Here is a 25,310-nt window from a genome sequence, read left to right as displayed (position 1 = left end):
CTGGAAATGACTGTTTCTGCATTCTCCAAAGAAAGGGTTTCTGAACTGCTGCAAACACACATCAGTTTAACTCTGGAAGTTGAATGCACACATTGACAACCATTCTGCTAGATAGCTCCGTTTTGGTTTTAGAGCAAGGTATTTCTCTTTACAGCCTGTTCTCCCATCCACTCTGGAATGTCCAAACGCAGCTTTAAGAAGAAACGTGTTTCTACCTCGCTGAATCTAAACATAGATGCAACTTCCTAAAAGGAACCAACACACAGCAGATCAGTTTGTACGAAGCGGGTCTTCTGTGTTTGGAACGCATTCTTACTGCTAACCCTTATATGCGTCTCTAGGGCTGGAAATGACTGTTTCTGCATTCTCCAAAGAAAGGTTTTCTGAACTACTGCAAAAACACATCAGTTTAACTCTGGAAGTTGAATGCACACATTGACAACCATTCTGCTAGATAGCTCCGTTTTGGTTTTAGAGCAAGGTATTTCTCTTTACAGCCTGTTCTCCCATCCACTCTGGAATGTCCAAACGCAGCTTTTAGAAGAAACGTGATTCTACCTCGCTGAATCTAAACATAGATGCAACTTCCTAAAAGGAACCAACACACAGCAGATCAGTTTGTACGAAGCGGGTCTTCTGTGTTTGAAACGCATTCTTACTGCTAACTCTTATATGCGTGTCTAGGGCTGGAGATGACTATTTCTGCATTCTCCAAAGAAAGGGTTTCTGAACTGCTGCAAACAGTCATCAGTTTAACTCTGGAAGTTGAATGTACACTTTGACAACCATACTGCTAGATAGCTCCGTTTTTGTTTTAGAGCCAGGTATTTCTCTTTACAGCCTGTTCTCCCATCCACTCTGGAATGTCCAAACGCAGCTTTTATAAGAAACGTGTTTCTACCTCGCTGAATCTAAACATAGATGCAACTTCCTAAAAGGAACCAACACACAGCAGATCAGTTTGTACGAAGCGGGTCTTCTGTGTATGAAACGCATTCTTACTGCTAACCCATATATGCGTCTCTAGGGCTGGAAATGACTGTTTCTGCGTTCTCCAAAGAAAGGGTTTCTGAACTGCTGCAAACACACATCAGTTTAACTCTGGAAGTTGAATGCACACATTGACAACCATTCTGCTAGATAGCTCCGTTTTGGTTTTAGAGCAAGGTATTTCTCTTTACAGCCTGTTCTCCCATCCACTCTGGAATGTCCAAACGCAGCTTTAAGAAGAAACGTGTTTCTACCTCGCTGAATCTAAGCATAGATGTAACTTCCTAAAAGGAACCAACACACAGCAGATCAGTTTGTACGAAGCGGGTCTTCTGTGTTTGAAACGCATTCTTACCTCTAACTGTTATATGCGTCTCTAGGGCTGGAAATGACTGTTTCTGCATTCTCCAAAGAAAGGGTTTCTGAACTGCTGCAAACACACATCAGTTTAACTCTGGAAGTTGAATGCACACATTGACAACCATACTGCTAGATAGCTCCGTTTTGGTTTTAGAGCAAGTTATTTCTCTTTACAGCCTGTTCTCCAATCCACTCTGGAATGTCCAAACGCAGCTTTAAGAAGAAACGTGTTTCTTCCTCGCTGAATCTAAACACAGATGCAACTTCCTTAAAGGAACCAACACACAGCACATCAGTTTGTATGAAGCGGGTCTTCTGTGTTTGAAACGCATTCTTACTGCTAACTCTTATATGCGTCTCTAGGGCTGGAAATGACTGTTTCTGCATTCTCCAAAGAAAGGGTTTCTGAACTGCTGTAAACACACATCAGTTTATCTCTGGAATTTGAATGCACACATTGACAACCATTCTGCTAGATAGCTCCGTTTTGGTTTTAGAGCAAGGTGTTTCTCTTTACAGCCTGTTCTCCCATCCACTCTGGAATGTCCAAACGCAGCTTTAAGAAGAAACGTGTTTCTACCTCGCTGAATCTAAACATAGATGTAACTTACTAAAAGGAACCAACACACAGCAGATCAGTTTGTACGAAGCGGGTCTTCTGTGTTTGAAATGCATTCTTACTGCTAACTCTTATATGCGTCTCTAGGGCTGGAAATTACTGTTTCTGCATTCTCCAAAGAAAGGGTTTCTGAACTGCTATAAACACACATCAGTTTATCTCTGGAATTTGAATGCACACATTGACAACCATTCTGCTAGATAGCTCCGTTTTGGTTTTAGAGCAAGGTGTTTCTCTTTACAGCCTGTTCTCCCATCCACTCTGGAATGTCCAAACGCAGCTTTAAGAAGAAACGTGTTTCTACCTCGCTGAATCTAAACATAGATGTAACTTCCTAAAAGGAACCAACACACAGCAGATCAGTTTGTACGAAGCGGGTCTTCTGTGTTTGAAACGCATTCTTACTGCTAACTCTTATATGCGTCTCTAGGGCTGGAAATGACTGTTTCTGCATTCTCCAAAGAAAGGGTTTCTGAACTGCTGTAAACACACATCAGTTTATCTCTGGAAGTTGAATGCACACATTGAAAACCATTCTTTTAGATAGCTCCGTTTTGGTTTTAGAGCAAGGTATTTCTCTTTACAGCCTGTTCTCCCATCCACTCTGGAATGTCCAAACGCAGCTTTTAGAAGAAACGTGATTCTACCTCGCTGAATCTAAACATAGATGCAACTTCCTAAAAGGAACCAACACACAGCAGATCAGTTTGTACGAAGCGGGTCTTCTGTGTTTGAAACGCATTCTTACTGCTAACTCTTATATGCGTCTCTAGGGCTGGAAATGACTGTTTCTGCATTCTCCAAAGAAAGGGTTTCTGAACTGCTGGAAACACACATCAGTTTAACTCTGGAAGTTGAATGCACACTTTGACAACCATACTGCTAGATAGCTCCGTTTTTGTTTTAGAGCCAGGTATTTCTCTTTACAGCCTGTTCTCCCATCCACTCTGGAATGCCCAAACGCAGCTTTTAGAAGAAACGTGTTTCTACCTCGCTGAATCTAAACATAGATGCAACTTCCTAAAGGGAACCAACACACAGCAGATCAGTTTGTACAAAGCGGGTCTTCTGTGTTTGAAACGCATTCATACTGCTAACCCATATATGCGTCTCTAGGGCTGGAAATGACTGTTTCTGCGTTCTCCAAAGAAAGGGTTTCTGAACTGCTGCAAACACACGTCAGTTTAACTCTGGAAGTTGAATGCACACATTGACAACCATTCTGCTAGATAGCTCCGTTTTGGTTTTAGAGCCAGGTATTTCTCTTTAAGGCCTGTTCTCCCATCCACTCTGGAATGTCCAAACGTAGCTTTTAGTAGAAACGTGTTTCTACCTCGCTGAATCTAAACATAGATGCAACTTCCTAAAAGGATCCAACACACAGCAGATCAGTTTGTACGAAGCGGGTCTTCTGTGTTTGAAACACATTCTTACTGCTAACTCTTATATGTGTCTGTAGGGCTGGAAATGACTGTTTCTGCATACTCGAAAAAAAGATTTTCTGAACTGCTGAAAAAACACATCAGTTTAACTCTGGAAGTTGAATGCACACATTGACAACCATACTGCTAGATAGCTCCGTTGTTGTTTTACAGCCAGGTATTTCTCTTTACAGCCTGTTCTCCGATCCACTCTGGAATGTCCAAACGCAGCTTTTATAAGAAACGTGTTTCTACTTCGCTGAATCTAAACATAGATGCAACTTCCTAAAAGGAACCAACCCACAGCAGATCAGTTTGTACGAAGCGGGTCTTCTGTGTTTGAAATGCATTCTTACTGCTAACTCTTATATGCGTCTCTAGGGCTGGAAATGACTGTTTCTGCGTTCTCCAAAGAAAGGCTTTCTGAACTGCTGCAAACACACATCTGTTTATCTCTGGAAGTTAAATACACACATTGAAAACCATTCTTTTAGATAGCTCCGTTTTTGTTTTAGAGCAAGGTATTTCTCTTTACAGCCTGTTCTCCCATCCACTCTGGAATGTCCAAACGCAGCTTTTAGAAGAAACGTGATTCTACCTCGCTGAATCTAAACATAGATGCAACTTCCTAAAAGGAACCAACACACAGCAGATCAGTTTGTACGAAGCGGGTCTTCTGTGTTTGAAACGCATTCTTACTGCTAACTCTTATATGCGTCTCTAGGGCTGGAAATGACTGTTCCTGCATTCTCCAAAGAAAGGTTTTCTGAACTGCTGGAAACACACATCAGTTTAACTCTGGAAGTTGAATGCACACATTGACAATCATACTGCTAGATAGCTCCGTTGTTATTTTAGAGCCAGGTGTTTCTCTTTACAGCCTGTTCTCCGATCCACTCTGGAATGTCCAAACGCAGCTTTTATAAGAAACGTGTTTCTACTTCGCTGAATCTAAACATAGATGCAACTTCCTAAAAGGAACCAACCCACAGCAGATCAGTTTGTACGAAGCGGGTCTTCTGTGTTTGAAAAGCATTCTTACTGCTAACTCTTATATGCGTCTCTAGGGCTGGAAATGACTGTTTCTGCGTTCTCCAAACAAAGGATTTCTGAACTGCTGCAAACACACATCAGTTTATCTCTGGAAGTTGAATGCACACATTGAAAACCATTCTTTTAGATAGCTCCGTTTTGGTTTTAGAGCAAGGTATTTCTCTTTACAGCCTGTTCTCCCATCCACTCTGGAATGTCCAAACGCAGCTTTTAGAAGAAACGTATTTCTTCCTCGCTGAAGCTAAACACAGATGCAACTTCCTAAAAGGAACCAACACACAGCACATCAGTTTGTACGAAGCGGGTCTTCTGTGTTTGAAACGCATTCTTACTGCTAACTCTTATATGCGTCTCTAGGGCTGGAAATGACTGTTTCTGCATTCTCCAAAGAAAGGGTTTCTGAACTGCTGCAAACACACATCAGTTTAACTCTGGAAGTTGAATGCACACATTGACAACCATACTGCTAGATAGCTCCGTTTTGGTTTTAGAGCAAGTTATTTCTCTTTACAGCCTGTTCTCCCATCCACTCTGGAATGTCCAAACGCAGCTTTTAGAAGAAACGTGTTTCTTCCTCCCTGAATCTAAACACAGATGCAACTTCCTAAAAGGAACCAACACACAGCAGATCAGTTTGTACGAAGCGGGTCTTCTGTGTTTGAAACGCAATCTTACCGCTAACTCTTATATGTGTCTCTAGGGCTGGAAATGACTGTTTCTGCATTCTCCAAAGAAAGGGTTTCTGAACTGCTGCAAACACACATCAGTTTAACTCTGGAAGTTGAATGCACACATTGACAACCATACTGCTAGAAAGCTCCGTTTTGGTTTTAGAGCAAGTTATTTCCCTTTACAGCCTGTTCTCCCATCCTCTCTGGAATGTCCAAACGCAGCTTTTAGAAGAAACGTGTTTCTTCCTCCCTGAATCTAAACACAGATGCAACTTCCTAAAAGGAACCAACACACAGCACATCAGTTTGTACGAAGCGGGTCTTCTGTGTTTGAAACGCATTCTTACTGCTAACTCTTATATGCGTCTCTAGGGCTGGAAATGACTGTTTCTGCATTCTCCAAAGAAAGGTTTTCTGAACTGCTGCAAACACTCATCAGTTTAACTCTGGAAGTTGAATGTACACTTTGACAACCATACTGCTAGATAGCTCCGTTTTTGTTTTAGAGCCAGGTATTTCTCTTTACAGCCTGTTCTCCCATCCACTCTGGAATGTCCAAACGCAGCTTTTAGAAGAAACGTGTTTCTACCTCGCTGAATCTAAACATAGATGCAACTTCCTAAAAGGAACCAACACACAGCAGATCAGTTTGTACGAAGCGGGTCTTCTGTGTTTGAAACGCATTCTTACTGCTAACCCTTATATGCGTCTCTAGGGCTGGAAATGACTGTTTCTGCATTCTCCAAAGAAAGTTTTTCTTAACTGCTGCAAACACACATCAGTTTAACTCTGGAAGTTGAATGCACACCTTGACAACCATACTGCTAGATAGCTCCGTTGTTGTTTTACAGCCAGGTATTTCTCTTTACAGCCTGTTCTCCGATCCACTCTGGAATGTCCAAACGCCGCTTTTATAAGAAACGTGTTTCTACTTCGCTGAATCTAAACATAGATGCAACTTCCTAAAAGGAACCAACACACATCACATCAGTTTGTACGAAGCGGGTCTTCTGTGTTTGAAATGCATTCTTACTGCTAACTCTTATATGCGTCTCTAGGGCTGGAAATGACTGTTTCTGCGTTCTCCAAAGAAAGGCTTTCTGAACTGCTGCAAACACACATCAGTTTATCTCTGGAAGTTGAATGCACACATTGAAAACCATTCTTTTATATAGCTCCGTTTTGGTTTTAGAGCAAGGTATTTCTCTTTACAGCCTGTTCTCCCATCCACTCTGGAATGTCCAAACGCAGCTTTTAGAAGAAACGTGTTTCTACCTCGCTGAATCTAAACATAGATGCAACATCCTAAAAGGAACGAACACACAGAAGATCAGTTTGTACGAAGCGGGTCTTCTGTGTTTGAAACGCATTCTTACTCCTAACTCTTATATGCGTCTCTAGGGCTGGAAATGACTGTTTCTGCATTCTCCAAAGAAAGGGTTTCTGAACTGCTGCAAACACACATCAGTTTAACTCTGGAAGTTGAATGCACACATTGAAAACCATTCTGCTAGATAGCTCCGTTTTGGTTTTAGAGCAAGGTATTTCTCCTTACAGCCTGTTCTCCCATCCACTCTGGAATGTCCAAACGCAGCTTTTAGAAGAAACGTGTTTCTTCCTCGCTGAATCTAAACACAGATGCAACTTCCTTAAAGGAACCAACACACAGCAGATCAGTTTGTACGAAGCGGGTCTTCTGTGTTTGAAATGCATTCTTACTGCTAACTCTTATATGCGTCTCTAGGGCTGGAAATGACTGTTTCTGCGTTCTCCAAAGATAGGCTTTCTGAACTGCTGCAAACACACATCAGTTTATCTCTGGAAGTTGAATGCACACATTGAAAACCATTCTTTTAGATAGCTCCGTTTTGGTTTTAGAGCAAGGTATTTCTCTTTATAGCCTGTTCTCCCATCCACTCTGGAATGTCCAAACGCAGCTTTTAGAAGAAACGTGATTCTAAGTCGCTGAATCTAAACATAGATGCAACTTCCTAAAAGGAACCAACACACAGCACATCAGTTTGTACGAAGCGGGTCTTCTGTGTTTGAAACGCATTCTTACTGCTAACTCTTATATGCGTCTCTAGGGCTGGAAATAACTGTTTCTGCATTCTCCAAAGAAAGGGTTTCTGAACTGCTGCAAACACACATCAGTTTAACTCTGGAAGTTGAATGCACACATTGACAACCATACTGCTAGATAGCTCCGTTTTGGTTTTAGAGCAAGTTATTTCTCTTTACAGCCTCTTCTCCCATCCACTCTGGAATGTGCAAACGCAGCTTTTAGAAGAAACGTGTTTCTTCCTCCCTGAATCTAAACACAGATGCAACTTCCTAAAAGGAACCAACACACAGCACATCAGTTTGTACGAAGCGGGTCTTCTGTGTTTGAAACGCATTCTTACTGCTAACTCTTATATGCGTCTCTAGGGCTGGAAATGACTGTTTCTGCATTCTCCAAAGAAAGGGTTTCTGAACTGCTGCAAACACTCATCAGTTTAACTCTGGAAGTTGAATGAACACTTTGACAACCATACTGCTAGATAGCTCCGTTTTTGTTTTAGAGCCAGGTATTTCTCTTTACAGCCTGTTCTCCCATCCACTCGGGAATGTCCAAACGTAGCTTTTAGAAGAAACGTGTTTCTACCTCGCTGAATCTAAACATAGATGCAACTTCCTAAAAGGAACCAACACACAGCAGATCAGTTTGTACGAAGCGGGTCTTCTGTGTTTGAAACGCATTCTTACTGCTAACCCTTATATGCGTCTCTAGGGCTGGAAATGACTGTTTCTGCGTTCTCCAAAGAAAGGGTTTCTGAACTGCTGCAAACACACATCAGTTTAACTCTGGAAGTTGAATGCACACATTGACAACCATTCTGCTAGATAGCTCCGTTTTGGTTTTAGAGCCAGGTATTTCTCTTTAAGGCCTGTTCTCCCATCCACTCTGGAATGTCCAAACGTAGCTTTTAGAAGAAACGTGTTTCTACCTCGCTGAATCTAAACATAGATGCAACTTCCTAAAAGGAACCAACACACAGCAGATCAGTTTGTACGAAGCGGGTCTTCTGTGTTTGAAACACATTCTTACTGCTAACTCTTATATGCGTCTGTAGGGCTGGAAATGACTGTTTCTGCATTCTCCAAAGAAAGGGTTTTTGAACTGCTGTGAACACACATCAGTTTAACTCTGGACGTTGAATGCACACATTGAAAACCATACTGCTAGATAGCTGAGTTTTGGTTTTAGAACAAGGTATTTCACTTTACAGCCTGTTCTCCCAACCACTCTGGAATGTCCAAACGCAGCTTTTAGAAGAAACGTGTTTCTACCTCGCTGAATCTAAACATAGATGCAACTTCCTAAAAGGAACCAACACACAGCACATCAGTTTGTAAGAAGCGGGTCTTCTGTGTTTGAAACGCATTCTTACTGCTAACTCTTATATGCGTCTCTAGGGCTGGAAATGACTGTTTCTGCATTCTCCAAAGAAAGGGTTTCTGAACTGCTGCAAACACACATCAGTTTAACTCTGGAAGTTGAATGCACACATTGACAACCATACTGCTAGATAGCTCCGTTTTGGTTTTAGAGCAAGTTATTTCTCTTTACAGCCTGTTCTCCCATCCACTGTGGAATGTCCAAACGCAGCTTTTAGAAGAAACGTGTTTCTTCCTCGCTGAATCTAAGCACAGATGCAACTTCCTAAAAGGAACCAACACACAGCACATCAGATTGTATGAAGCGGGTCTTCTGTGTTTGAAACGCATTCTTACTGCTAACTCTTATATGCGCCTCTAGGGCTGGAAATGACTGTTTCTGCATTCTCCAAAGAAAGGGTTTCTGAACTGCTGTAAACACACATCAGTTTAACTCTGGAAGTTGAATGCACACATTGACGACCATTCTGCTAGATAGCTCCGTTTTGGTTTTAGAGCAAGGTATTTCTCTTTACAGCGTGTTCTCCCATCCACTCTGGAATGTCCAAACGCAGCTTTAAGAAGAAACGTGTTTCTACCTCGCTGAATCTAAACATAGATGTAACTTCCTAATAGGAACCAACACACAGCAGATCAGTTTGTACGAAGCGGGTCTTCTGTGTTTGAAACGCATTCTTACTGCTAACTCTTATATGCGTCTCTAGGGCTGGAAATTACTGTTTCTGCATTCTCCAAAGAAAGGGTTTCTGAACTGCTGTAAACACACATCCGTTTCAATCTGGAAGTTGAATGCACTCATTGACAACCATACTGCTGGAAAGCTCCGTTTTGTTTTAGACCCAGGAATTTCTCTTTACAGCCTGTTCTCCCATCCACTCTGGAATGTCCAAACGCAGTTTTTAGAAGAAACGTGTTTCTAGCTCGCTGAATCTAAACATAGATGCAACTTCCTAAAAGGAACCAACACAGAGCACATCAGTTTGTAAGAAGCGGGTCTTCTGTGTTTGAAATGCATTCTTACTGCTAACTCTTATATGCGTCTCTAGGGCTGGAAATGACTGTTTCTGCGTTCTCCAAAGAAAGGCTTTCTGAACTGCTGCAAACACACATCAGTTTATCTCTGGAAGTTGAATGCACACATTGAAAACCATTCTTTTAGATAGCTCCGTTTTGGTTTTAGAGCAAGGTATTTCTCTTTACAGCCTGTTCTCCCATCCACTCTGGAATGCCCAAACGCAGCTTTTAGAAGAAACGTGATTCTACCTCGCTGAATCTAAACATAGATGCAACTTCCTAAAAGGAACCAACACACAGCAGATCAGTTTGTATGAAGCGGGTCTTCTGTGTTTGAAACGCATTCTTACTGCTAACTCTTATATGCGTCTCTAGGGCTGGAAATGACTGTTTCTGCATTCTCCAAAGAAAGGGTTTCTGAACTGCTGCAAACAGTCATCAGTTTAACTCTGGAAGTTGAATGTACACTTTGACAACCATACTGCTAGATAGCTCCGTTTTTGTTTTAGAGCCAGGTATTTCTCTTTACAGCCTGTTCTCCCATCCACTCTGGAATGCCCAAACGCAGCTTTTAGAAGAAACGTGTTTCTACCTCGCTGAATCTAAACATAGATGCAACTTCCTAAAGGGAACCAACACACAGCAGATCAGTTTGTACAAAGCGGGTCTTCTGTGTTTGAAACGCATTCATACTGCTAACCCATATATGCGTCTCTAGGGCTGGAAATGACTGTTTCTGCGTTCTCCAAAGAAAGGGTTTCTGAACTGCTGCAAACACACGTCAGTTTAACTCTGGAAGTTGAATGCACACATTGACAACCATTCTGCTAGATAGCTCCGTTTTGGTTTTAGAGCCAGGTATTTCTCTTTAAGGCCTGTTCTCCCATCCACTCTGGAATGTCCAAACGTAGCTTTTAGTAGAAACGTGTTTCTACCTCGCTGAATCTAAACATAGATGCAACTTCCTAAAAGGATCCAACACACAGCAGATCAGTTTGTACGAAGCGGGTCTTCTGTGTTTGAAACACATTCTTACTGCTAACTCTTATATGTGTCTGTAGGGCTGGAAATGACTGTTTCTGCATTCTCGAAAAAAAGATTTTCTGAACTGCTGAAAAAACACATCAGTTTAACTCTGGAAGTTGAATGCACACATTGACAACCATACTGCTAGATAGCTCCGTTGTTGTTTTACAGCCAGGTATTTCTCTTTACAGCCTGTTCTCCGATCCACTCTGGAATGTCCAAACGCAGCTTTTATAAGAAACGTGTTTCTACTTCGCTGAATCTAAACATAGATGCAACTTCCTAAAAGGAACCAACCCACAGCAGATCAGTTTGTACGAAGCGGGTCTTCTGTGTTTGAAATGCATTCTTACTGCTAACTCTTATATGCGTCTCTAGGGCTGGAAATGACTGTTTCTGCGTTCTCCAAAGAAAGGCTTTCTGAACTGCTGCAAACACACATCTGTTTATCTCTGGAAGTTAAATACACACATTGAAAACCATTCTTTTAGATAGCTCCGTTTTTGTTTTAGAGCAAGGTATTTCTCTTTACAGCCTGTTCTCCCATCCACTCTGGAATGTCCAAACGCAGCTTTTAGAAGAAACGTGATTCTACCTCGCTGAATCTAAACATAGATGCAACTTCCTAAAAGGAACCAACACACAGCAGATCAGTTTGTACGAAGCGGGTCTTCTGTGTTTGAAACGCATTCTTACTGCTAACTCTTATATGCGTCTCTAGGGCTGGAAATGACTGTTCCTGCATTCTCCAAAGAAAGGTTTTCTGAACTGCTGGAAACACACATCAGTTTAACTCTGGAAGTTGAATGCACACATTGACAATCATACTGCTAGATAGCTCCGTTGTTATTTTACAGCCAGGTGTTTCTCTTTACAGCCTGTTCTCCGATCCACTCTGGAATGTCCAAACGCAGCTTTTATAAGAAACGTGTTTCTACTTCGCTGAATCTAAACATAGATGCAACTTCCTAAAAGGAACCAACCCACAGCAGATCAGTTTGTACGAAGCGGGTCTTCTGTGTTTGAAAAGCATTCTTACTGCTAACTCTTATATGCGTCTCTAGGGCTGGAAATGACTGTTTCTGCGTTCTCCAAACAAAGGATTTCTGAACTGCTGCAAACACACATCAGTTTATCTCTGGAAGTTGAATGCACACATTGAAAACCATTCTTTTATATAGCTCCGTTTTGGTTTTAGAGCAAGGTATTTCTCTTTACAGCCTGTTCTCCCATCCACTCTGGAATGTCCAAACGCAGCTTTTAGAAGAAACGTATTTCTTCCTCGCTGAAGCTAAACACAGATGCAACTTCCTAAAAGGAACCAACCCACAGCAGATCAGTTTGTACAAAGCGGGTCTTCTGTGTTTGAAACGCATTCATACTGCTAACCCATATATGCGTCTCTAGGGCTGGAAATGACTGTTTCTGCGTTCTCCAAAGAAAGGGTTTCTGAACTGCTGCAAACACACGTCAGTTTAACTCTGGAAGTTGAATGCACACATTGACAACCATTCTGCTAGATAGCTCCGTTTTGGTTTTAGAGCCAGGTATTTCTCTTTAAGGCCTGTTCTCCCATCCACTCTGGAATGTCCAAACGTAGCTTTTAGTAGAAACGTGTTTCTACCTCGCTGAATCTAAACATAGATGCAACTTCCTAAAAGGATCCAACACACAGCAGATCAGTTTGTACGAAGCGGGTCTTCTGTGTTTGAAACACATTCTTACTGCTAACTCTTATATGTGTCTGTAGGGCTGGAAATGACTGTTTCTGCATTCTCGAAAAAAAGATTTTCTGAACTGCTGAAAAAACACATCAGTTTAACTCTGGAAGTTGAATGCACACATTGACAACCATACTGCTAGATAGCTCCGTTGTTGTTTTACAGCCAGGTATTTCTCTTTACAGCCTGTTCTCCGATCCACTCTGGAATGTCCAAACGCAGCTTTTATAAGAAACGTGTTTCTACTTCGCTGAATCTAAACATAGATGCAACTTCCTAAAAGGAACCAACCCACAGCAGATCAGTTTGTACGAAGCGGGTCTTCTGTGTTTGAAATGCATTCTTACTGCTAACTCTTATATGCGTCTCTAGGGCTGGAAATGACTGTTTCTGCGTTCTCCAAAGAAAGGCTTTCTGAACTGCTGCAAACACACATCTGTTTATCTCTGGAAGTTAAATACACACATTGAAAACCATTCTTTTAGATAGCTCCGTTTTTGTTTTAGAGCAAGGTATTTCTCTTTACAGCCTGTTCTCCCATCCACTCTGGAATGTCCAAACGCAGCTTTTAGAAGAAACGTGATTCTACCTCGCTGAATCTAAACATAGATGCAACTTCCTAAAAGGAACCAACACACAGCAGATCAGTTTGTACGAAGCGGGTCTTCTGTGTTTGAAACGCATTCTTACTGCTAACTCTTATATGCGTCTCTAGGGCTGGAAATGACTGTTCCTGCATTCTCCAAAGAAAGGTTTTCTGAACTGCTGGAAACACACATCAGTTTAACTCTGGAAGTTGAATGCACACATTGACAATCATACTGCTAGATAGCTCCGTTGTTATTTTACAGCCAGGTGTTTCTCTTTACAGCCTGTTCTCCGATCCACTCTGGAATGTCCAAACGCAGCTTTTATAAGAAACGTGTTTCTACTTCGCTGAATCTAAACATAGATGCAACTTCCTAAAAGGAACCAACCCACAGCAGATCAGTTTGTACGAAGCGGGTCTTCTGTGTTTGAAAAGCATTCTTACTGCTAACTCTTATATGCGTCTCTAGGGCTGGAAATGACTGTTTCTGCGTTCTCCAAACAAAGGATTTCTGAACTGCTGCAAACACACATCAGTTTATCTCTGGAAGTTGAATGCACACATTGAAAACCATTCTTTTAGATAGCTCCGTTTTGGTTTTAGAGCAAGGTATTTCTCTTTACAGCCTGTTCTCCCATCCACTCTGGAATGTCCAAACGCAGCTTTTAGAAGAAACGTATTTCTTCCTCGCTGAAGCTAAACACAGATGCAACTTCCTAAAAGGAACCAACACACAGCACATCAGTTTGTACGAAGCGGGTCTTCTGTGTTTGAAACGCATTCTTACTGCTAACTCTTATATGCGTCTCTAGGGCTGGAAATGACTGTTTCTGCATTCTCCAAAGAAAGGGTTTCTGAACTGCTGCAAACACACATCAGTTTAACTCTGGAAGTTGAATGCACACATTGACAACCATACTGCTAGATAGCTCCGTTTTGGTTTTAGAGCAAGTTATTTCTCTTTACAGCCTGTTCTCCCATCCACTCTGGAATGTCCAAACGCAGCTTTTAGAAGAAACGTGTTTCTTCCTCCCTGAATCTAAACACAGATGCAACTTCCTAAAAGGAACCAACACACAGCAGATCAGTTTGTACGAAGCGGGTCTTCTGTGTTTGAAACGCAATCTTACCGCTAACTCTTATATGTGTCTCTAGGGCTGGAAATGACTGTTTCTGCATTCTCCAAAGAAAGGGTTTCTGAACTGCTGCAAACACACATCAGTTTAACTCTGGAAGTTGAATGCACACATTGACAACCATACTGCTAGAAAGCTCCGTTTTGGTTTTAGAGCAAGTTATTTCTCTTTACAGCCTGTTCTCCCATCCACTCTGGAATGTCCAAACGCAGCTTTTAGAAGAAACGTGTTTCTTCCTCCCTGAATCTAAACACAGATGCAACTTCCTAAAAGGAACCAACACACAGCACATCAGTTTGTACGAAGCGGGTCTTCTGTGTTTGAAACGCATTCTTACTGCTAACTCTTATATGCGTCTCTAGGGCTGGAAATGACTGTTTCTGCATTCTCCAAAGAAAGGTTTTCTGAACTGCTGCAAACACACATCAGTTTAACTCTGGAAGTTGAATGCACACCTTGACAACCATACTGCTAGATAGCTCCGTTGTTGTTTTACAGCCAGGTATTTCTCTTTACAGCCTGTTCTCCGATCCACTCTGGAATGTCCAAACGCCGCTTTTATAAGAAACGTGTTTCTACTTCGCTGAATCTAAACATAGATGCAACTTCCTAAAAGGAACCAACACACATCACATCAGTTTGTACGAAGCGGGTCTTCTGTGTTTGAAATGCATTCTTACTGCTAACTCTTATATGCGTCTCTAGGGCTGGAAATGACTGTTTCTGCGTTCTCCAAAGAAAGGCTTTCTGAACTGCTGCAAACACACATCAGTTTATCTCTGGAAGTTGAATGCACACATTGAAAACCATTCTTTTATATAGCTCCGTTTTGGTTTTAGAGCAAGGTATTTCTCTTTACAGCCTGTTCTCCCATCCACTCTGGAATGTCCAAACGCAGCTTTTAGAAGAAACGTGTTTCTACCTCGCTGAATCTAAACATAGATGCAACATCCTAAAAGGAACGAACACACAGAAGATCAGTTTGTACGAAGCGGGTCTTCTGTGTTTGAAACGCATTCTTACTCCTAACTCTTATATGCGTCTCTAGGGCTGGAAATGACTGTTTCTGCATTCTCCAAAGAAAGGGTTTCTGAACTGCTGCAAACACACATCAGTTTAACTCTGGAAGTTGAATGCACACATTGAAAACCATTCTGCTAGATAGCTCCGTTTTGGTTTTAGAGCAAGGTATTTCTCCTTACAGCCTGTTCTCCCATCCACTCTGGAATGTCCAAACGCAGCTTTTAGAAGAAACGTGTTTCTTCCTCGCTGAATCTAAACACAGATGCAACTTCCTTAAAGGAACCAACACACAGCAGATCAGTTTGTACGAAGCGGGTCTTCTGTGTTTGAAATGCATTCTTACTGCTAACTCTTATATGCGTCTCTAGGGCTGGAAATGACTGTTTCTGCGTTCTCCAAAGATAGGCTTTCTGAACTGCTGCAAACACACATCAGTTTATCTCTGGAAGTTGAATGCACACATTGAAAACCATTCTTTTAGATAGCTCCGTTTTGGTTTTAGAGCAAGGTATTTCTCTTTATAGCCTGTTCTCCCATCCACTCTGGAATGTCCAAACGCAGCTTTTAGAAGAAACGTGATTCTAAGTCGCTGAATCTAAACATAGATGCAACTTCCTAAAAGGAACCAACACACAGCACATCAGTTTGTACGAAGCGGGTCTTCTGTGTTTGAAACGCATTCTTACTGCTAACTCTTATATGCGTCTCTAGGGCTGGAAATAACTGTTTCTGCATTCTCCAAAGAAAGGGTTTCTGAACTGCTGCAAACACACATCAGTTTAACTCTGGAAGTTGAATGCACACATTGACAACCATACTGCTAGATAGCTCCGTTTTGGTTTTAGAGCAAGTTATTTCTCTTTACAGCCTCTTCTCCCATCCACTCTGGAATGTGCAAACGCAGCTTTTAGAAGAAACGTGTTTCTTCCTCCCTGAATCTAAACACAGATGCAACTTCCTAAAAGGAACCAACACACAGCACATCAGTTTGTACGAAGCGGGTCTTCTGTGTTTGAAACGCATTCTTACTGCTAACTCTTATATGCGTCTCTAGGGCTGGAAATGACTGTTTCTGCATTCTCCAAAGAAAGGGTTTCTGAACTGCTGCAAACACTCATCAGTTTAACTCTGGAAGTTGAATGAACACTTTGACAACCATACTGCTAGATAGCTCCGTTTTTGTTTTAGAGCCAGGTATTTCTCTTTACAGCCTGTTCTCCCATCCACTCGGGAATGTCCAAACGTAGCTTTTAGAAGAAACGTGTTTCTACCTCGCTGAATCTAAACATAGATGCAACTTCCTAAAAGGAACCAACACACAGCAGATCAGTTTGTACGAAGCGGGTCTTCTGTGTTTGAAACGCATTCTTACTGCTAACCCTTATATGCGTCTCTAGGGCTGGAAATGACTGTTTCTGCGTTCTCCAAAGAAAGGGTTTCTGAACTGCTGCAAACACACATCAGTTTAACTCTGGAAGTTGAATGCACACATTGACAACCATTCTGCTAGATAGCTCCGTTTTGGTTTTAGAGCCAGGTATTTCTCTTTAAGGCCTGTTCTCCCATCCACTCTGGAATGTCCAAACGTAGCTTTTAGAAGAAACGTGTTTCTACCTCGCTGAATCTAAACATAGATGCAACTTCCTAAAAGGAACCAACACACAGCAGATCAGTTTGTACGAAGCGGGTCTTCTGTGTTTGAAACACATTCTTACTGCTAACTCTTATATGCGTCTGTAGGGCTGGAAATGACTGTTTCTGCATTCTCCAAAGAAAGGGTTTTTGAACTGCTGTGAACACACATCAGTTTAACTCTGGACGTTGAATGCACACATTGAAAACCATACTGCTAGATAGCTGAGTTTTGGTTTTAGAACAAGGTATTTCACTTTACAGCCTGTTCTCCCAACCACTCTGGAATGTCCAAACGCAGCTTTTAGAAGAAACGTGTTTCTACCTCGCTGAATCTAAACATAGATGCAACTTCCTAAAAGGAACCAACACACAGCACATCAGTTTGTAAGAAGCGGGTCTTCTGTGTTTGAAACGCATTCTTACTGCTAACTCTTATATGCGTCTCTAGGGCTGGAAATGACTGTTTCTGCATTCTCCAAAGAAAGGGTTTCTGAACTGCTGCAAACACACATCAGTTTAACTCTGGAAGTTGAATGCACACATTGACAACCATACTGCTAGATAGCTCCGTTTTGGTTTTAGAGCAAGTTATTTCTCTTTACAGCCTGTTCTCCCATCCACTGTGGAATGTCCAAACGCAGCTTTTAGAAGAAACGTGTTTCTTCCTCGCTGAATCTAAGCACAGATGCAACTTCCTAAAAGGAACCAACACACAGCACATCAGATTGTATGAAGCGGGTCTTCTGTGTTTGAAACGCATTCTTACTGCTAACTCTTATATGCGCCTCTAGGGCTGGAAATGACTGTTTCTGCATTCTCCAAAGAAAGGGTTTCTGAACTGCTGTAAACACACATCAGTTTAACTCTGGAAGTTGAATGCACACATTGACGACCATTCTGCTAGATAGCTCCGTTTTGGTTTTAGAGCAAGGTATTTCTCTTTACAGCGTGTTCTCCCATCCACTCTGGAATGTCCAAACGCAGCTTTAAGAAGAAACGTGTTTCTACCTCGCTGAATCTAAACATAGATGTAACTTCCTAATAGGAACCAACACACAGCAGATCAGTTTGTACGAAGCGGGTCTTCTGTGTTTGAAACGCATTCTTACTGCTAACTCTTATATGCGTCTCTAGGGCTGGAAATTACTGTTTCTGCATTCTCCAAAGAAAGGGTTTCTGAACTGCTGTAAACACACATCCGTTTCAATCTGGAAGTTGAATGCACTCATTGACAACCATACTGCTGGAAAGCTCCGTTTTGTTTTAGACCCAGGAATTTCTCTTTACAGCCTGTTCTCCCATCCACTCTGGAATGTCCAAACGCAGTTTTTAGAAGAAACGTGTTTCTAGCTCGCTGAATCTAAACATAGATGCAACTTCCTAAAAGGAACCAACACAGAGCACATCAGTTTGTAAGAAGCGGGTCTTCTGTGTTTGAAATGCATTCTTACTGCTAACTCTTATATGCGTCTCTAGGGCTGGAAATGACTGTTTCTGCGTTCTCCAAAGAAAGGCTTTCTGAACTGCTGCAAACACACATCAGTTTATCTCTGGAAGTTGAATGCACACATTGAAAACCATTCTTTTAGATAGCTCCGTTTTGGTTTTAGAGCAAGGTATTTCTCTTTACAGCCTGTTCTCCCATCCACTCTGGAATGCCCAAACGCAGCTTTTAGAAGAAACGTGATTCTACCTCGCTGAATCTAAACATAGATGCAACTTCCTAAAAGGAACCAACACACAGCAGATCAGTTTGTATGAAGCGGGTCTTCTGTGTTTGAAACGCATTCTTACTGCTAACTCTTATATGCGTCTCTAGGGCTGGAAATGACTGTTTCTGCATTCTCCAAAGAAAGGGTTTCTGAACTGCTGCAAACAGTCATCAGTTTAACTCTGGAAGTTGAATGTACACTTTGACAACCATACTGCTAGATAGCTCCGTTTTTGTTTTAGAGCCAGGTATTTCTCTTTACAGCCTGTTCTCCCATCCACTCTGGAATGCCCAAACGCAGCTTTTAGAAGAAACGTGTTTCTACCTCGCTGAATCTAAACATAGATGCAACTTCCTAAAGGGAACCAACACACAGCAGATCAGTTTGTACAAAGCGGGTCTTCTGTGTTTGAAACGCATTCATACTGCTAACCCATATATGCGTCTCTAGGGCTGGAAATGACTGTTTCTGCGTTCTCCAAAGAAAGGGTTTCTGAACTGCTGCAAACACACGTCAGTTTAACTCTGGAAGTTGAATGCACACATTGACAACCATTCTGCTAGATAGCTCCGTTTTGGTTTTAGAGCCAGGTATTTCTCTTTAAGGCCTGTTCTCCCATCCACTCTGGAATGTCCAAACGTAGCTTTTAGTAGAAACGTGTTTCTACCTCGCTGAATCTAAACATAGATGCAACTTCCTAAAAGGAACCAACACACAGCAGATCAGTTTGTACGAAGCGGGTCTTCTGTGTTTGAAACACATTCTTACTGCTAACTCTTATATGTGTCTGTAGGGCTGGAAATGACTGTTTCTGCATTTTCGAAAAAAAGATTTTCTGAACTGCTGAAAAAACACATCAGTTTAACTCTGGAAGTTGAATGCACACATTGACAACCATACTGCTAGATAGCTCCGTTGTTGTTTTACAGCCAGGTATTTCTCTTTACAGCCTGTTCTCCGATCCACTCTGGAATGTCCAAACGCAGCTTTTATAAGAAACGTGTTTCTACTTCGCTGAATCTAAACATAGATGCAACTTCCTAAAAGGAACCAACCCACAGCAGATCAGTTTGTACGAAGCGGGTCTTCTGTGTTTGAAATGCATTCTTACTGCTAACTCTTATATGCGTCTCTAGGGCTGGAAATGACTGTTTCTGCGTTCTCCAAAGAAAGGCTTTCTGAACTGCTGCAAACACACATCTGTTTATCTCTGGAAGTTAAATACACACATTGAAAACCATTCTTTTAGATAGCTCCGTTTTTGTTTTAGAGCAAGGTATTTCTCTTTACAGCCTGTTCTCCCATCCACTCTGGAATGTCCAAACGCAGCTTTTAGAAGAAACGTGATTCTACCTCGCTGAATCTAAACATAGATGCAACTTCCTAAAAGGAACCAACACACAGCAGATCAGTTTGTACGAAGCGGGTCTTCTGTGTTTGAAACGCATTCTTACTGCTAACTCTTATATGCGTCTCTAGGGCTGGAAATGACTGTTTCTGCATTCTCCAAAGAAAGGGTTTCTGAACTGCTGCAAACACACATCAGTTTAACTCTGGAAGTTGAATGCACACATTGACAACCATACTGCTAGATAGCTCCGTTTTGGTTTTAGAGCAAGTTATTTCTCTTTACAGCCTGTTCTCCCATCCACTGTGGAATGTCCAAACGCAGCTTTTAGAAGAAACGTGTTTCTTCCTCGCTGAATCTAAGCACAGATGCAACTTCCTAAAAGGAACCAACACACAGCACATCAGATTGTATGAAGCGAGTCTTCTGTGTTTGAAACGCATTCTTACTGCTAACTCTTATATGCGCCTCTAGGGCTGGAAATGACTGTTTCTGCATTCTCCAAAGAAAGGGTTTCTGAACTGCTGTAAACACACATCAGTTTAACTCTGGAAGTTGAATGCACACATTGACGACCATTCTGCTAGATAGCTCCGTTTTGGTTTTAGAGCAAGGTATTTCTCTTTACAGCGTGTTCTCCCATCCACTCTGGAATGTCCAAACGCAGCTTTAAGAAGAAACGTGTTTCTACCTCGCTGAATCTAAACATAGATGTAACTTCCTAATAGGAACCAACACACAGCAGATCAGTTTGTACGAAGCGGGTCTTCTGTGTTTGAAACGCATTCTTACTGCTAACTCTTATATGCGTCTCTAGGGCTGGAAATTACTGTTTCTGCATTCTCCAAAGAAAGGGTTTCTGAACTGCTGTAAACACACATCCGTTTCAATCTGGAAGTTGAATGCACTCATTGACAACCATACTGCTGGAAAGCTCCGTTTTGTTTTAGACCCAGGAATTTCTCTTTACAGCCTGTTCTCCCATCCACTCTGGAATGTCCAAACGCAGTTTTTAGAAGAAACGTGTTTCTAGCTCGCTGAATCTAAACATAGATGCAACTTCCTAAAAGGAACCAACACAGAGCACATCAGTTTGTAAGAAGCGGGTCTTCTGTGTTTGAAATGCATTCTTACTGCTAACTCTTATATGCGTCTCTAGGGCTGGAAATGACTGTTTCTGCGTTCTCCAAAGAAAGGCTTTCTGAACTGCTGCAAACACACATCAGTTTATCTCTGGAAGTTGAATGCACACATTGAAAACCATTCTTTTAGATAGCTCCGTTTTGGTTTTAGAGCAAGGTATTTCTCTTTACAGCCTGTTCTCCCATCCACTCTGGAATGCCCAAACGCAGCTTTTAGAAGAAACGTGATTCTACCTCGCTGAATCTAAACATAGATGCAACTTCCTAAAAGGAACCAACACACAGCAGATCAGTTTGTATGAAGCGGGTCTTCTGTGTTTGAAACGCATTCTTACTGCTAACTCTTATATGCGTCTCTAGGGCTGGAAATGACTGTTTCTGCATTCTCCAAAGAAAGGGTTTCTGAACTGCTGCAAACAGTCATCAGTTTAACTCTGGAAGTTGAATGTACACTTTGACAACCATACTGCTAGATAGCTCCGTTTTTGTTTTAGAGCCAGGTATTTCTCTTTACAGCCTGTTCTCCCATCCACTCTGGAATGCCCAAACGCAGCTTTTAGAAGAAACGTGTTTCTACCTCGCTGAATCTAAACATAGATGCAACTTCCTAAAGGGAACCAACACACAGCAGATCAGTTTGTACAAAGCGGGTCTTCTGTGTTTGAAACGCATTCATACTGCTAACCCATATATGCGTCTCTAGGGCTGGAAATGACTGTTTCTGCGTTCTCCAAAGAAAGGGTTTCTGAACTGCTGCAAACACACGTCAGTTTAACTCTGGAAGTTGAATGCACACATTGACAACCATTCTGCTAGATAGCTCCGTTTTGGTTTTAGAGCCAGGTATTTCTCTTTAAGGCCTGTTCTCCCATCCACTCTGGAATGTCCAAACGTAGCTTTTAGTAGAAACGTGTTTCTACCTCGCTGAATCTAAACATAGATGCAACTTCCTAAAAGGATCCAACACACAGCAGATCAGTTTGTACGAAGCGGGTCTTCTGTGTTTGAAACACATTCTTACTGCTAACTCTTATATGTGTCTGTAGGGCTGGAAATGACTGTTTCTGCATTCTCGAAAAAAAGATTTTCTGAACTGCTGAAAAAACACATCAGTTTAACTCTGGAAGTTGAATGCACACATTGACAACCATACTGCTAGATAGCTCCGTTGTTGTTTTACAGCCAGGTATTTCTCTTTACAGCCTGTTCTCCGATCCACTCTGGAATGTCCAAACGCAGCTTTTATAAGAAACGTGTTTCTACTTCGCTGAATCTAAACATAGATGCAACTTCCTAAAAGGAACCAACCCACAGCAGATCAGTTTGTACGAAGCGGGTCTTCTGTGTTTGAAATGCATTCTTACTGCTAACTCTTATATGCGTCTCTAGGGCTGGAAATGACTGTTTCTGCGTTCTCCAAAGAAAGGCTTTCTGAACTGCTGCAAACACACATCTGTTTATCTCTGGAAGTTAAATACACACATTGAAAACCATTCTTTTAGATAGCTCCGTTTTTGTTTTAGAGCAAGGTATTTCTCTTTACAGCCTGTTCTCCCATCCACTCTGGAATGTCCAAACGCAGCTTTTAGAAGAAACGTGATTCTACCTCGCTGAATCTAAACATAGATGCAACTTCCTAAAAGGAACCAACACACAGCAGATCAGTTTGTACGAAGCGGGTCTTCTGTGTTTGAAACGCATTCTTACTGCTAACTCTTATATGCGTCTCTAGGGCTGGAAATGACTGTTCCTGCATTCTCCAAAGAAAGGTTTTCTGAACTGCTGGAAACACACATCAGTTTAACTCTGGAAGTTGAATGCACACATTGACAATCATACTGCTAGATAGCTCCGTTGTTATTTTACAGCCAGGTGTTTCTCTTTACAGCCTGTTCTCCGATCCACTCTGGAATGTCCAAACGCAGCTTTTATAAGAAACGTGTTTCTACTTCGCTGAATCTAAACATAGATGCAACTTCCTAAAAGGAACCAACCCACAGCAGATCAGTTTGTACGAAGCGGGTCTTCTGTGTTTGAAAAGCATTCTTACTGCTAACTCTTATATGCGTCTCTAGGGCTGGAAATGACTGTTTCTGCGTTCTCCAAACAAAGGATTTCTGAACTGCTGCAAACACACATCAGTTTATCTCTGGAAGTTGAATGCACACATTGAAAACCATTCTTTTAGATAGCTCCGTTTTGGTTTTAGAGCAAGGTATTTCTCTTTACAGCCTGTTCTCCCATCCACTCTGGAATGTCCAAACGCAGCTTTTAGAAGAAACGTATTTCTTCCTCGCTGAAGCTAAACACAGATGCAACTTCCTAAAAGGAACCAACCCACAGCAGATCAGTTTGTACAAAGCGGGTCTTCTGTGTTTGAAACGCATTCATACTGCTAACCCATATATGCGTCTCTAGGGCTGGAAATGACTGTTTCTGCGTTCTCCAAAGAAAGGGTTTCTGAACTGCTGCAAACACACGTCAGTTTAACTCTGGAAGTTGAATGCACACATTGACAACCATTCTGCTAGATAGCTCCGTTTTGGTTTTAGAGCCAGGTATTTCTCTTTAAGGCCTGTTCTCCCATCCACTCTGGAATGTCCAAACGTAGCTTTTAGTAGAAACGTGTTTCTACCTCGCTGAATCTAAACATAGATGCAACTTCCTAAAAGGATCCAACACACAGCAGATCAGTTTGTACGAAGCGGGTCTTCTGTGTTTGAAACACATTCTTACTGCTAACTCTTATATGTGTCTGTAGGGCTGGAAATGACTGTTTCTGCATTCTCGAAAAAAAGATTTTCTGAACTGCTGAAAAAACACATCAGTTTAACTCTGGAAGTTGAATGCACACATTGACAACCATACTGCTAGATAGCTCCGTTGTTGTTTTACAGCCAGGTATTTCTCTTTACAGCCTGTTCTCCGATCCACTCTGGAATGTCCAAACGCAGCTTTTATAAGAAACGTGTTTCTACTTCGCTGAATCTAAACATAGATGCAACTTCCTAAAAGGAACCAACCCACAGCAGATCAGTTTGTACGAAGCGGGTCTTCTGTGTTTGAAATGCATTCTTACTGCTAACTCTTATATGCGTCTCTAGGGCTGGAAATGACTGTTTCTGCGTTCTCCAAAGAAAGGCTTTCTGAACTGCTGCAAACACACATCTGTTTATCTCTGGAAGTTAAATACACACATTGAAAACCATTCTTTTAGATAGCTCCGTTTTTGTTTTAGAGCAAGGTATTTCTCTTTACAGCCTGTTCTCCCATCCACTCTGGAATGTCCAAACGCAGCTTTTAGAAGAAACGTGATTCTACCTCGCTGAATCTAAACATAGATGCAACTTCCTAAAAGGAACCAACACACAGCAGATCAGTTTGTACGAAGCGGGTCTTCTGTGTTTGAAACGCATTCTTACTGCTAACTCTTATATGCGTCTCTAGGGCTGGAAATGACTGTTCCTGCATTCTCCAAAGAAAGGTTTTCTGAACTGCTGGAAACACACATCAGTTTAACTCTGGAAGTTGAATGCACACATTGACAATCATACTGCTAGATAGCTCCGTTGTTATTTTACAGCCAGGTGTTTCTCTTTACAGCCTGTTCTCCGATCCACTCTGGAATGTCCAAACGCAGCTTTTATAAGAAACGTGTTTCTACTTCGCTGAATCTAAACATAGATGCAACTTCCTAAAAGGAACCAACCCACAGCAGATCAGTTTGTACGAAGCGGGTCTTCTGTGTTTGAAAAGCATTCTTACTGCTAACTCTTATATGCGTCTCTAGGGCTGGAAATGACTGTTTCTGCGTTCTCCAAACAAAGGATTTCTGAACTGCTGCAAACACACATCAGTTTATCTCTGGAAGTTGAATGCACACATTGAAAACCATTCTTTTAGATAGCTCCGTTTTGGTTTTAGAGCAAGGTATTTCTCTTTACAGCCTGTTCTCCCATCCACTCTGGAATGTCCAAACGCAGCTTTTAGAAGAAACGTATTTCTTCCTCGCTGAAGCTAAACACAGATGCAACTTCCTAAAAGGAACCAACACACAGCACATCAGTTTGTACGAAGCGGGTCTTCTGTGTTTGAAACGCATTCTTACTGCTAACTCTTATATGCGTCTCTAGGGCTGGAAATGACTGTTTCTGCATTCTCCAAAGAAAGGGTTTCTGAACTGCTGCAAACACACATCAGTTTAACTCTGGAAGTTGAATGCACACATTGACAACCATACTGCTAGATAGCTCCGTTTTGGTTTTAGAGCAAGTTATTTCTCTTTACAGCCTGTTCTCCCATCCACTCTGGAATGTCCAAACGCAGCTTTTAGAAGAAACGTGTTTCTTCCTCCCTGAATCTAAACACAGATGCAACTTCCTAAAAGGAACCAACACACAGCAGATCAG

Source organism: Saimiri boliviensis, chromosome 4 (genome assembly GCF_048565385.1).
Source record: "Saimiri boliviensis isolate mSaiBol1 chromosome 4, mSaiBol1.pri, whole genome shotgun sequence".
Lineage (NCBI taxonomy): Eukaryota > Metazoa > Chordata > Mammalia > Primates > Cebidae > Saimiri > Saimiri boliviensis.
This window is presented reverse-complemented; position numbering follows the sequence as displayed.